This window comes from Canis lupus, chromosome 12, assembly GCF_048164855.1.
Source record: "Canis lupus baileyi chromosome 12, mCanLup2.hap1, whole genome shotgun sequence".
NCBI lineage: Eukaryota > Metazoa > Chordata > Mammalia > Carnivora > Canidae > Canis > Canis lupus.
Window position 1 is genome coordinate 47,229,601 of NC_132849.1, and position 13,604 is coordinate 47,243,204.

General features: G+C 50.8%; 1 protein-coding gene across 1 annotated transcript in view; it reads right to left on the minus strand.

The window, feature by feature from the left end:
* Positions 1-10,969, minus strand: part of KLHL29 (kelch like family member 29) — a 305,682-nt gene extending 294,713 nt beyond the window's left edge. Inside the window, exon 1 of the mRNA XM_072770938.1 lies at positions 10,757-10,969. The gene's annotated coding sequence lies outside the window, so the exon portion shown is untranslated. The remainder of the gene's footprint in view (positions 1-10,756) is intronic.
* Positions 10,970-13,604: the final 2,635 nt, after the last annotated feature.

A 13,604-nucleotide genomic window follows, 5' to 3' on the forward strand; every position in this document is an offset into this window, starting at 1 on the left:
TCTCATCCTCCCCACTGCCACAAGCTCAGTCCTTAGATGTCAATCTCACATCCCCTGTACCTGTCTCACTCCTGGTGTGGTCGTGTGGAGCACAGGAGCCAAGAGTTAGGATAGGCAACTTGCCTCCCCTCTTGCTAAGACTGAGGAGACTATCATTGGCCCAGGTGTCTATTCCAGATGTCAAAACATGTTTCTGAAGACCAGACCTCCTGGGAGAGGCACACATGGAATAAAAACAGCTGACAATCACAGCTAGCTCTCAAACTATGACTTGACAGTTCAGTGGGTGCCCACCCCAGCCCGGCAGCCTTCCCTAAGAGCCTGCACCAATAAAGATAGCTTTTTGTGGTTTCTGCAGAATCTAGTAGAGAAGGCTTCAATCCATAGCTGAGAACCTGAGCAAGGTGGGAATGTCCTTCCCGCTCAGGGATGTGAGGGCCACAGCATAAGGAGAGGCAGGAGCTGTCATCTAGAAACCCAGTGCTGGAGCCCTTGCCACAGGATGATGATTTGTATGGTCTATCCCAGCAAGACAGTGTTCCCAGCTGCTTTCCTAGTGGTCTCTCCACGGTTGCCTGCAGTCTTCCCCTTATGTCCCAGTCATGGGTGCCCTCCAGGCTGTACAACCAAGCCCCTCCCTCCAGCAAGCCCCATGATTTCTGCACTGCCAGCTTTCTCCCCCAGGGGTCTCAGAGCACCCATGTCAGATACCAGGGGCCAGGGAGGAAATGTCTCTTCAGGTCATGAGGAAGGTGGTGATGTCACAGAGAGGAAAAAAGTGACTTCCATGAAGCCTGGTTCCCATGAAAATATTCTTCTCCTCCAGGGGGGAGGAAATTTTAAGTCTTAACGTCATTTGATTGTGGAGAAAGGCAGGTTCCCCATGTCTCATGAAGCAATCCAGGTGCTCCCTTTTTTGCAACGTGTTGCTGTCAATTGATAGATTGAGATGCTCTGGCTCTTCTACTTGGCACACCTAGGCTTCAGCAAGAAGTATGTTCCTTTCACAGTTTGAATATTATTCAAGTTTTGATGATTAAAGCTGGTTGGAACAGCATGAACCGAATAGATTACAGCATTCTATTTACAGCAGGCTCTTCGCTAGGAAGATCAGCCACACACATGGCACACAGCCTTCAGGTCTCAGCAGCTTGGCTTCCAAACGCAGTACTTATACTTCTCAAATTCTGTGGCCTTTGCTTCGGGTTCAGAAAACCAGAATCAGAGCTTGGTCATCTTCTATTTCTTCACATCAACCAAATAAGCTAATTCAATGGCAAAATAAACCTGACCCATCATCTCAAGAGGTCAAAATAGTTGTTGCAGAAATACAAAATAGTCTGTTGCAAAAATGCAACAAATGGCCTCAAGAGAAGCGTGAGTATGAGCTCTCACTTGGCATCTGGGAGATGGACTGGGGATGCACGTCAACACCGGGCAGGTGCCCCTCATCACGGCCCACCCAAAATGGCAATCGTGTTCTGGACAGGGCAGACCCAGGAGCTGTCCCCGCTAAGGTGAGCACTGCTGGATTGGCCAGAATTCAGTCCGCTTGTTATCCTAATGGTGGCAAAGTTGGCCTTACTGATGAGAGATTCTAGATAGGAGCTTTAGAAAATCACTGCACAGGCTTTGGCAAGACAATCATATCTGGGCTTCCATGCTGCACTCTACACCCATCTGTGACAAAGGACCAGGTTCTAGGGTTTTGTTGGTATCTCCAATCCATTAAAACCAAACTGTGGTCCTACCATGTCTGGCTAGACCACAGCTCACACTGTATGGCACTCTGTGGACAACACATGTGAGAGTCTGACGTGGCCCAAACTCGTCTATACCTCGTCAGAGAATCCTTAGATCACGCTCTTGGCCATCAAGGCAATGTCAAATGCAACAGAAGTTTCTAAATACTAACTTCCAACGTATCTTATCAAGGACTAGTGACAGTTTGTGGCCTGGCACCAGTCTGAGGACTACACCTAGAGTAGCACTGTTTTTAACTCCTCTCTATTGGCTTGGAGAGCTTGGTCAATGGCAGTAGGATCGAACTTATATGCTGTGAATGGACCCTCACAGCAGCATTCATGATCAGGTTATTCCCCCTCTGGCCTCAGCACTTCCTGGGAAATCCCTGAATCAGAACATCGATCATACTCCACCTGCTTTCCATAGACTTCATGAGGAGCCATGGGCTTTGAGCTAGACTGAGAACTCTCCTGGTTGGGATCTTGTCTCAGGGTGTCCAACAGTGAGAACCCGAGATGGGCCAGGTCCAAGGCTTAAAGACAGAGATGGTCTTTGTCTTCAGGGAGGCCACGATTCCCAAGATGAGTCCAGAAATAACCACTTGTTCAAGTGATTTGGAGAACCCAACCCATCCAGAGACACACTTGTGACATGCCTGGCCCTGTTCTGGGCACTTTGTAAGCGGGAATTCACATCACTGTCAGATCTTCACTCCTCATACATAAGTTTAAGTCCATGCCCCTTAAGTAGCCTCTGACCATGAAGAAGGGAGGCAGTTTGACCTAAGCCTTCAAGAGAATTCGGAATCACACTTTTGCTCAGTTTACAAATGGTGATGACAGCCGTTTAAGTGTGGAGGTATCTGAAATCATACGGGTAAGGTCTCTATTTCTTGGAGTTTATTTCAGGCCTTAAAATAAAATTAGCTGGACCCTCAGCTTATTATAGCAACTGTGGTAATCAGCGAGCAATGTGGCTAAATGTGTAATTACTGTGTTATTTTAATAAGCAATTTATATTCTGTATGAAAAAGGGGTATTGGCTCTCTCCCTTTCTCGTAGGTTGGCAGTTGTCTGGAGGCCAGGCTTGTTCATCCCTTTAAGCCATCCAGCACCGTGTTTGTCGATCTGACTGCTGGCAAATGCTTTCTCGCTCTAGAACTCATCTGAGAAATGGGAGTAACTCCTCCCATGTCACTGGGTGAGCAACAAATGAGATGCCACACGATAGGCGCTGTCCTCTGCACCGTGCCTACTCAGTAAACAGTTGCTGAGTTTACACTCATTTCGAAGTTCCAGGAGCTGAATATCTTATCATTCAAGTTCCTTGAGAGGCTAAGTTTAGTGGCAGTTTTGATCCAAAAGCAAATGCTCAAAAGCCGGCAATTTGAAAAGAGAAGGTAAAACCGAAAGGAAAGTTTATTTAAATCCCGGGTTCACTGTTCCCTACCACATCTCAACGTCTCTAAGTGTCCAAAAGGAAAACAGGGATGATCTGGCAACTGTTAGGTCTCTAATTTGGCCTAAGCCTACAACTAGTTTTTCCTTTTTACAAGACAGAGAAAGTCCTCTTGTCTGTTCTTGCCTCACTGCCTCACCCCTGACCCTGCTTCTGAGAGCTTTGTGGGCATACTTGAAGAAAAAGAAAGCCTCGTGCCTGATTTTACTTTTAGGGTCAAAAACCAGCCCGGGAGTAAGGAAGGGGGAGGTGGCGGGTTTGGACAGGCCGGTGCCCTCTGTGGTCCGGCCCTTGCCTGGCACTTCCTGTGCTGTTACTTAGTTACAGGTGATCATGGGCACCGGTAATCATGCTTTTCTCGTGGTGGATCTCAGACTGGAAAAGTCTTCCTCAGCTGAACGAGGTCTGGAAGAGTTAAAACAGGGAGCCAACATATCTTTGTGGTGTCTGCCACAAGCTCTCTTCACACCCTCTACCTATCTCCCCCCACAAAAAACTAATCTAAAGAAGAAATACAAGAATTCCTGGGTATTTTATTTCCTTCCAAAACAATGCTTTTGTGAAGTGCCACAAATTAAAAAATCTGGTGGGGGCAACGCCCTGCAAGTAAGTGTGATATGAAGGATGGACTTCGTGTTGACTCTCAAAGTGCCAAATAGATTCAAATTATCAGTGGAATGAAGAAGCTCCAAGAAAATTAGTCTTCAAAGTCTCAAGTCATAAATCCTAGAAGATTCCATTTAGATTAGTTAGAATTCATCAACAAGCATATTTTATAGATATGTGCCCAAATATAGTATCTAAAATTCCACACAATAAAAAACCGTGAAGATATAACTACATAGCCACTGAATAAAAAGAAAATCCAAAAAGTAGTCTTTGATGTCTATTACCTGACACCTTCTCTGGGCATAAATTAATGCAGGCAAACATTTTCACTAAGGAGTTTCTGTGCTTAGCACTGTGCTAGGCACTAAAATTCACAAGTGAACAAACCTAGGTTAGTCTTTAGTTCTTCTGGGTGTATCCTTAATTGTCTGCACACCACTTCTACTCTTCAATCTCCTTTTTATTTATTACATGGTCTTCCTACAGGAACAGAAGCATTAAAAAAGCATCTAAAAGATTTTCTCATTAGCCTTCCAGGACCAGAGTAAATGGAAGCAAGTGGGCAATTCTAAAAGTACAGTGAACACTGATCAAACCTGCTGAATAATTCTTACTTAAGCTCATATTCCCTCTAATAGAATTACTTTATTTAAAATGTTCATTAGCACAGACAACACAGTCCCTGGCAAATAAAAGGCATTGTGAAGAAATGCAAATGCCCTAAGGCCCTGTCTAGAGTAGAAGAACACCACGCACACAGAAAAGACAAGACAGACCAACTGGTAGCTGATGGATCTGGGTTCAAACAGCTGTACAATGTGGCTAGATTTGTGGTCTTGGGTCAGCTGATTACCTCTCTGAGCCTCATCTTCATTTGTAAAATGTGGATAATCCCTACCTTGCAGTGCTGATATGGGGATTAGAAATAATATATGTAAAGTACTAAAATATAGTGGGCAATCAAAACTGGAAGCTATTATTATCATATTATTGGCATTTGTTACAGGTTTGATGATTGAATAATAGCTAAATTAGCTGACCTCTAAAATCCCTATCAACTCTAAAATTATGATACTAAAAAATAGAATTAAAAGTTCACATACCAAATCCACTTAAGGATATTTTTAACTATTGTAATTGTGATGCAAATCTCTTATGCTTTTCAGAGTAAGTACTGATAATGAGACTCACAGAATATACATATACACTGTGGTGTACCGTGAAAACATTTATGATCAAATTTAGCAGGATAGGTGTCTACAGTTTGAGATCTCCCGGGGTTGCTGCTGCCAATTCTGTCATTACTACTTCACTTAACTTCTCCTTTCTAGAACACCTCTCTAGGCCAGACACCAGGAATGCATGTTTTACTGGGGTTCTATCGGGCACGATTATTCCCTCCATCTTCATAAAAGAGAACTGAAGCTTACGGGGATTAAGGATCGTTCCAAGGTCACACAGCTAGGAGGCACCAGGGACTGGACTTCAACTCTGACACTAAGCCCTCGTCTTTACCTGCTCTTCAATATCGCTGCAACTCAGACCAGCCCTAAAAGCAAAAGAGAAGAGATTCGAGAGACTTGCCAGGAAATGTACACAGAGGAAAGGAAGAACAAATGTCAGTCCCACCTATTGCATTTTTTGTTTGACTGTATTCTGTTGACTGCATTTTCACCAAGTCTCTTGAACAGAAGATCAATGTAATATATTAGTGTAGAAAGTGATAGAGTAGAGGCAATCCCTCTTCTAGGTATGTCTCCAAAAGAACTGAAAGCAGGATCTCAAAGAGGTATTTGTACACCCATGTTCATTGACACGAGCTGGAGGATTCCACATATGTGAGCTACCCAAAGGAATCAAATTTACAGAAACAGAGAGTAGAATGGTAGTTGCCAGGGGCTGCGGAAGGAGGAAACGGGCAGTTGATGTTTACTGGGAACAAGGTTTCAGTTTTACGTGGGTATCCACAATCATGTGAATATTAATACTACAGAATTATATACATTTGAAATGGTAAAGATGGTAAATATTATGTGTTTTTAAACCACAATTTAAAAAAAGCAGATTATATATTTGTATTTATGTGTGTGTATATGTTTTTATACATATTTATGTATGTGTGTGTAGCCTTAAGAGTTAATGGTTTAAAAATTTCAGAACTCTAGGGGCACCTGGGTGGCTCACTCAGTTAAGCATCTGACTCTTGATTTCAGCTCAGGTCATGATTTCAGGGCCTTGAGATGGAGCCCCCATGTATGTGCTCAGCAAGGAGTCTGCTTGAGATTCTCTCCCTCTGCCCTCTGCCCCCACCTCTGCTCATGTGAATGTGCTCTCTCTCCCTCAAATAAATCAACCTTTAAAAAATTTTCAAAACTCTATAAAATAATTATAAAAATTGATACCTGTGGGGCCAATAGCAGCTTCTGAATGTCTGGGAAACTGATCTCTTGGCCCAAACCCGATCCCCTGCCATAACAGTGCTCAACTGTTCTGTTTTAGCTTCTGAATCATCAGAAGCTGCTGTTGAGAGTCTACAAACCATCTGAGCCTCAAGCAGATATCCTCTCTCAAGGGAAATGAGAAATCTTCCCCTTCCCACCCTAAAGGTAGAAATGCCCCCAAGACAATTAAGTTCATTTCACAAATAGCTGTGTTGCTAATGATCAACTTGCCTCACCTTAATTTGCAGCTCCAATTTCCCTGTTTTCAAGTGATGCCTTTGAAGAAAAGTACAGACTACTTTCCTGGCCTAGGGTGTTGGGAAAGTAAGCCTGTAGCTGTTACAGGAAGAACCACAGAATCTGCCACAGAATCTGCTTTCAGAGTGGTCCTGATCTCTGATCATTTTTGATATGACAGGCATATATAAAGAATCCTGACTCACTTTTCCCTCTTAACCAAATTATTAAGACCACTTCTATGGCAAAATTTACTACAGATGAAAGTACTCTCCGGTGACTATGTTACCCAATTTCTCTAACATATTGGGAAATGGCCCTCAATTTCCTGAGTAATAAATAGCAAATGAGCCTCTTCTGCACAAAATACAAATATCCTTCCAGTTTCTAAACATTTGGGTCTCCGTGTGATTTATGTGTCTACAAAGAGATTTCTTGTTCTCTGGTCATCCACATGGTTTCTGCCTTGGTTTACCTTCACCTTCCACAACCCGTTGCTGAATCTCTTAGTTACAGTATTTCTTCTTCCCCCTACCCCAACACAGGCATTTAGTTGACTGATTATAGAATCACAAGGTTGGTTATAATTCCGTTTCTCCATCTGACTTTGAACTTAAGTGTTCCAATTACTTTGCTTGATCCTAATAAGTCAGTAGCGTGCTAATGCTTGCCTTGATATTTCTGAAATATACAGGGTGTGATTAGCATGGGACTGCATCATTAGAAAGGAAAATGAAAGCGGGTGAGCAACATCATGGCTTGCATTTAAGCAAAGCTGCCTGTTCAGTGAACTTACAATATTACAATGATCCTGGGGACACGGTACGCTGTGACTAAATGTATATTGTATCTGCAAAATCCTCTGATGCTCCAGAACCTTCTGTCTTTTGCTACTACTAGAAAAGATCCTAGAAGGATAGGCCTGTTCCGAGACACGAAGTTCCAAAGTCTGTTTAGGCAGATATATCTGAAGACATAAAGAATCCCTGAACCACAATAGGGCAGGAAAAAAAAATAAAACTTAGAAAGGGAGGAAGGAGCAAAAGGAGGAAGGAAGGAAGGAAGGAAGGAAGGAAGGAAGGAAGGAAGGAAGGAAGGAAGAAAGGAAGGAAGGAAGGAAAAGAGGAAGGGAGGAAGGAAAATCTTTAGTCAATTCTGCTGGATTGCACTGACGTCCCCGGGCCATAAAGCAAGGAAGCTTTACGGTAAGCCTGCTGGAAGAAAAAAAAAAATACTGAGGCACACACACATTATCAAATGAGATGCTAAAAAACTGCATTAGCATCAATGGTGTTAGTGGAGTCTATTTTAAAAATTTAACCCCTCTATATCTGTGTGTAACCAGTAATAGTGTAAACTTTTGGAAACTAGCAGGGAAAAAACAGAAAAGCTTTAAACTGGGAATGATATGTAGCCCAATCAATTGATAAATAAAAGAAAAAAAAAAAGACAGCACAACTGAAATTGATGCCAAAGATTTATAAGGTTGACTAAGTAAACAAAAATGGAATGGATTACCATGGAAATGCATGAATATTGAAACAGGCAAGATTTGAATAGACTAATGATATGCCTCACTTAGACTGACAGGTGTTGATAACAACTCTGACACTCAATCCACACCAACATCCACACTTCTAACATGTTTATTCCTAGAAAACAAGAGCCGATCTAAAGGTTCCTCTGGTAAGAGCTTATAAGAAAAATACATTTTCTAATCTTAAAGGGACTAACTCAATTCTCATCTACTTGAAAAACAAAAAAAGGTTTTATCTATTTGCTTTCTGGATATGAGGAGCTGCAGTTAGCAGAAGTCATTCTCTTGGGCTCTACTAGTCTTTGTTCCAATCAACCTTTCACAAAACTGAATTTTCGGTCTGGCTTATCTCCCAACACTGAGTACTTGAAGTATGACCACCACTCATTAGAAACATAATTAAAAAGACACAACACTAGATCCATCCGCCCCCCCAAGCACATACAGATGAAAACCAATAACCCTTCATCTATTTGTTACCATAGCTACCATAGGATTTTTTTTTTAAATTTCAGTATAACTCTAGGTATTTCGTTTGCAGATTGTTGCTTGCAAATGAAAGTTGGAGACCTATAAATTTCCGTTAACTGTGCAGAAATGAGGAGACTGAGCAGAAGAAAATGTTTTTCTCTTAATCATGGACAAATATGGTTTATAAAATGCTTATACAGAAAAGTTATTAAAATCCGTTAAATGCATCAGCCCATAAGCCAATCTAAATGTCATTAAATTCATATAGAGTTTGAGGACACATATGCTAGTAATTCCCTGATTTATAGTAGGATGATAAATCAAGTGCACTCAGAACAATGTATGGGACAGAGACTCTATTCATCAGTGGCACACAGTTCCATACCTGTATAAACACCCAGAAGATATGACTATTCCAATACATGCATACCAAGCAGCCTTAAAGTATTCACCTGTGCATTACAGGGCAACTACTGAGCCAAGTGCAGGGATGAGCATTCCGTAAAATTGTTCATCACCCCCCTAAGAGTGAAAAAGTTAGCTCTACACTCGGCCAATGTAATTTTTCAAAACATCAGGAATGAAGTGAGCTAATTAAATCTGCCATTCACCCCACACCGAAATAATTCCTTAAACATGCTCTCCCAGGGCTGGGCTGGACATAAGACCATATGGCAGGGGGAGGAACTCTGTAGGGACCAGACAGATGACTTTAAAGAGACTGAAGAAATGAGGCTCAGTACATCTGTAACCAGGACAGATCTGTCACTGCAAGAGGAGTCCGAATCCCGGCGTAGCCCAGCGTAGCTCGGCTGATGAGAGGATGGAGCCTGCATCACTGGAGCCTGACTGTCCCTGAGCTGACGAAGTGGAAGTTTCGCGGGCGGCAGCAGCAAGGCGTCCTCAACCGTCCGGTCCCTCCAGCGCCGAGGTCTTGCCTGATGCTGCGTGAATACCTGGGTCCACCATCCGCCCGGGGCGCGCGGCGCAAGCCCCGCAGGGCAGGGGCAGAGGGTTTGCAGAGCGGCGGGGATGGCCGAGGCGGCGGCTCCTGACCCAGCAGCGTCCCCAGGGGCCCGCGGGAGGGCCAGCTAACTGGCCCCTTCGGGTTCCAGAGCCCAGGGACGAGCACCGGCTGGTGGGCTGGCGGACCCGGGCATCCGAGACTCGCGCTCTGCGCCCACCCCTCCTCCGTGACGGCCGGCCGCAGGCAGGCAGCGCGTCCCCGCCTTCCCCAGCGAACGCACAGCCTACCTGCCCCGGGAGCTGCTCGGACCTGCCCGGCTCCCGGCTCCCGGCTCCCGGCTCCCGGCTCCCGGCTCCGCTCCCCGGCCCGGGCGAGCGCGCCTCTCCCTCGGGGCCCCGGGGCCGGCGCTGCCGGGCGACCGCGGAGAAACCTCGCGCTCCGGGCCGGCGCCAGGCCCCGGAGCCCCGGCCGTGAGCCCTCCGCCACCCCGCACCCCGCCGGGGTCGGGCGCACGTCCACACTCCCAGCTGCACGTCCCGGGGGCCACGTTACCCCCCACATCAACAACCCCTCCGCGTCCAACCCCGCAGCCTCGTCCCTCGCCATCCCCGTGGGCTCTCCCTTCCGCGCTCCCAAACGGTGTTAAGGGAACCGGGCGGGGGGGTCACACCGAGGTCTGTGCGGGTTCCCTCCTCATGGTTTACGAGCTCCTCCGCCGCGAAAGTTACTTGGGATCGAGTGAAGGGACCCGCTCCCCAAATGCAGGGTCTGAGGACGGGAAGGGGCGAAACCTCACGCCGGCTCCCCGCCGCACAGAGGCGCGCGCCTCCCCCCAAAGGGCAGGGCGCGCGGCCGCCCCCGGGGTCCAGCCCTTCGGTGCCTCCTGCTGGCCCCCGGCCGGGCGCGGGCCCTGGGCCACCCCGGGGAGGCGGCCTGGGGAGGAACGCGCACCCTCGGGCCCAGCGCGCGGGCGCCCAGGCCGGGGTCACACTCGCCTCCAGCGCCCCCCGGCCACCGCGGTGCTGGCTCCGGGCAGACCCCGTGCACGCAGGGCCGGGGGCAGGAAGTTTTTTCCCCCCTTTGCCCCCCCAGAGCAGCGCAGGCGCAGGGGCTCCTGCAGCCTTGCAAGTCCAGACGCGGGAGGCTCCTGCCGCCGCCGCCGCCGCCGCGGGAGCCGAGCCCGGCGTTCCGGGTTCTCGGGCCCCGCTCCCAAGCCCGGCCCGGCCCCGCGCAACCGCCAGGACCCGGGGCCCCCGCGCCGCATCCTCGGCGCCCTAGCCCGGCTCTTACCTCCGGCCGCGCCGCTCCGGCCCCGGCCCGACGCGCAGAGAGCGGGGGGTCGCGGGTGGGCGCAGGGGGGCTGATGGACGAGGGACGGCGCCGGCGGGTAGCGGTGGCTGGGGCCGCTCGGGTCCCGGCCGGGAGAAACGGATCCAGGTCCACCTCCTCGCGCCGCGGCTCTCCTCCTCCTCCTCCTCCTCCTCCGCCGCCGCCGCCGCCGCCGCCGCCTCCCGGCAGCCCAGGGAGGATGCCCGCGAGAGGGAAGTCGGTCCTTCCGCCTGCCGGCCGGGGCGGCTACGCGCGGCGCGGCGCGGCGCGGCTCTCACCGAGGCGGCGGCGGCGGCGGCGGCTCCGGCAGCATCGCCCCCGCCCTCTCCCCGCAGCCGCGGCGGCCGCGGGGCTGGGGCTGCTCCGGGCTCGGGCTCGGGCTCGGGCTCGGGCTCCGGGCGGGGGCTGCGCTCAGGCGCGGCGGCCGCGGGGGCTGCGGGCGGGCGCTGCGGGGCCGGGGCCGGGGCCGGGGCCGGGGCGAGAGCTGCAGCGGGCTCCGCGGCGGCGGGGACGGCGGCGGCGGCGCGGGGGCTGGCGCGGCCGCGGCGCGGGGACCATGCTCCCTTCTGGCTCGCTCCGCTCCGGGTACCGTCTTCTTTAGCTGCGAGGGAGGCGGGCTTCGGCGCGCAGCCAGGGGCGGGCGGAGCCAATCACCGGCGCCCGAGTGGGCGGGGGCGGACGGCGGGGGAGGCGGGGCGCCCCCGGCAGGGCACCCGGCGCTGCTCCCCGGGCCCGAGGGATCCCCGGCCCCGCGCGCGCGGCCCCGGCCGGAGCGCCGGCGGGTGTGTCTGTCGGTCCGTCCGCCGCCCCTCCCCCTCCCCTCCCCTCCCCTCCCCTCCCCTCCCCCTCCCCCCCGCGGCGGCTCCCGGCTCGCCCCGCTCGGCGGCCGCGCCCGGTGGATGCGCGGCGCGTGGCCCCGGCTGCTCGGCCCCGGCCTCCCGGCCCCGCCGGCCCAGGGCTGGGGGACGCGGCCGAGGCGGGCTCCCCGGCTGCTCTCAACACCTGAGGAAACTGGCAGAAAAGTTTGAGAACGAAAAGTCCGATCGTCTTGCAGCTTCCGCCCTCCCTAGGACGCTCCAGCCGCGGAGGGGAGCAGGAATCGTTGGAATCTCTGAAGAAGGGCGCCTCGCCCGCGCGCACCGAGTCAGCCGACCCCCCCCCCCGCCCCCCGCACCCCGCCCGGACTCGGCCCTCCCCGGTGCACGCGGGCTCTCCCGTGTACACCGGGCCACCCGCATCCACCCGACCTCTCGGTTGACTCAGCCCCCACACAGGCCACACCAGCCTTGCGCGTCTACACGGACACCCCCCTCCCCAACACTACACCCCCCACCCACCATGGCCTATACGCCCTCACCTCTCTGTCTACACTTGCCGGCTACCCAGACCCTACCAGCAACCCTAATTGGAAAGGTCTGGCTGGAGGCCCGTGGCAGCCCCCAGTGCGGGATTTTCCATGATGCCAGAACATTCCATTTCAGCACCAGTCTTCCCTGGTAACTCTTCCAGTTCTGGTGTTTACTCCCTGACCTCTCCTTCCCCCCCTCTCCCCCGCCTCCCCCTCGTCTGGTTTTGCATTTCAGAGGAAATGTATCTCCTACCCCCAGCCTGAATGTAAAGGTTCGTGGGTTTCAACCTCCTCCCCTCACCCCCACACCCCTCCGCCCCTCCCTGACGGAGCTGCCGAGGCCGGAGGCCCGGGGTAGCAACTGGGGAGGGGGTGCGGTAAAGTAGGGAGCTGCTGGCTGGAACCGAGAAGAGCTGGCCTGGGGAGGGCTTGGCCGGGCCCCGCCCTCCTCCTCCGGGGCCGCGAGGGCAGCTGGAGCCCTCGGTCCGCAAATCCCCTGCGCTCGGCTCCCTCCTGTGATGTCTGAATCCAGGCCTCTGCTCTCCTTGGCTGTAAACTCGGTGCAGGGATTGTGTCTTCTTTAATATCTTGTAGGAAGCAGAGTACAGTGTGGCGGCTGATAAATAATAAATAATAATAATCTACTGAGGGTAGCAGGAGGACTTTCAGTGACAGGGAACGAGGACACCAGGGAAATGGCACATCGGTGAAAGAGTAACTGCATTTCCTGGAAAAAGAAAAAAAAAAATGGAATGAAGTTTTGGGTGTGTGAAGCCTGGGGACAGAGGAGGAATCCACCCTGGATGGAGGGGGCAGCTGGGGAAAGTGGTATGTCTCGGAGGGAGTGACACAGGGTGCCTGCAAGGGGAGGCAATGGGGGAGTAGGGGCAGGAGAGCCCCCAGGGTCCTCAACAATACCTGAAGGGGAAGATAGGGCTTGAATGCTAAGTTGTTAAAATGGTGTATAAAAAGTGATGGAAGAGTACTGTGGATGGGAAAATGGAGAAAAGGGATTATTCAGGATTTTAAAAAGGTAGGCAACAGGTAACAACAGGTAACACCACAAGCAACTTGAGGCAAAGAGGAGGACAATTAAAGACACAGGGTGAGTGGGTGTCCATTTGTGTGTAGGAAGCCACTCTCAGAATTGATCTGCAGGGACACCCCCACCCCCACCCTGGGTGCCATGTAAGTGTGTAAGAATCCACTCTACTCTGTTTGTTCTGGGGCAGCACCATCCAGGACAGCTGCAGGCATCATGGAAGTGTAGCTAAGGTTTGCGGGGTCTGGGGTAGGTTAAGCTCTGGCAATTTGAGGCCAGATCATTTTGAATGAGCCTCAAATGAAAGAAGGAAAAACACGCTCTGAGAATCCTTCCTCAGCTACATCTCTAAGTGAAGGTATGGGGATTCTCCCCGTTTCCCTATAGGCCTTATCATTGGAGAGAAGCCTGGCTGTATT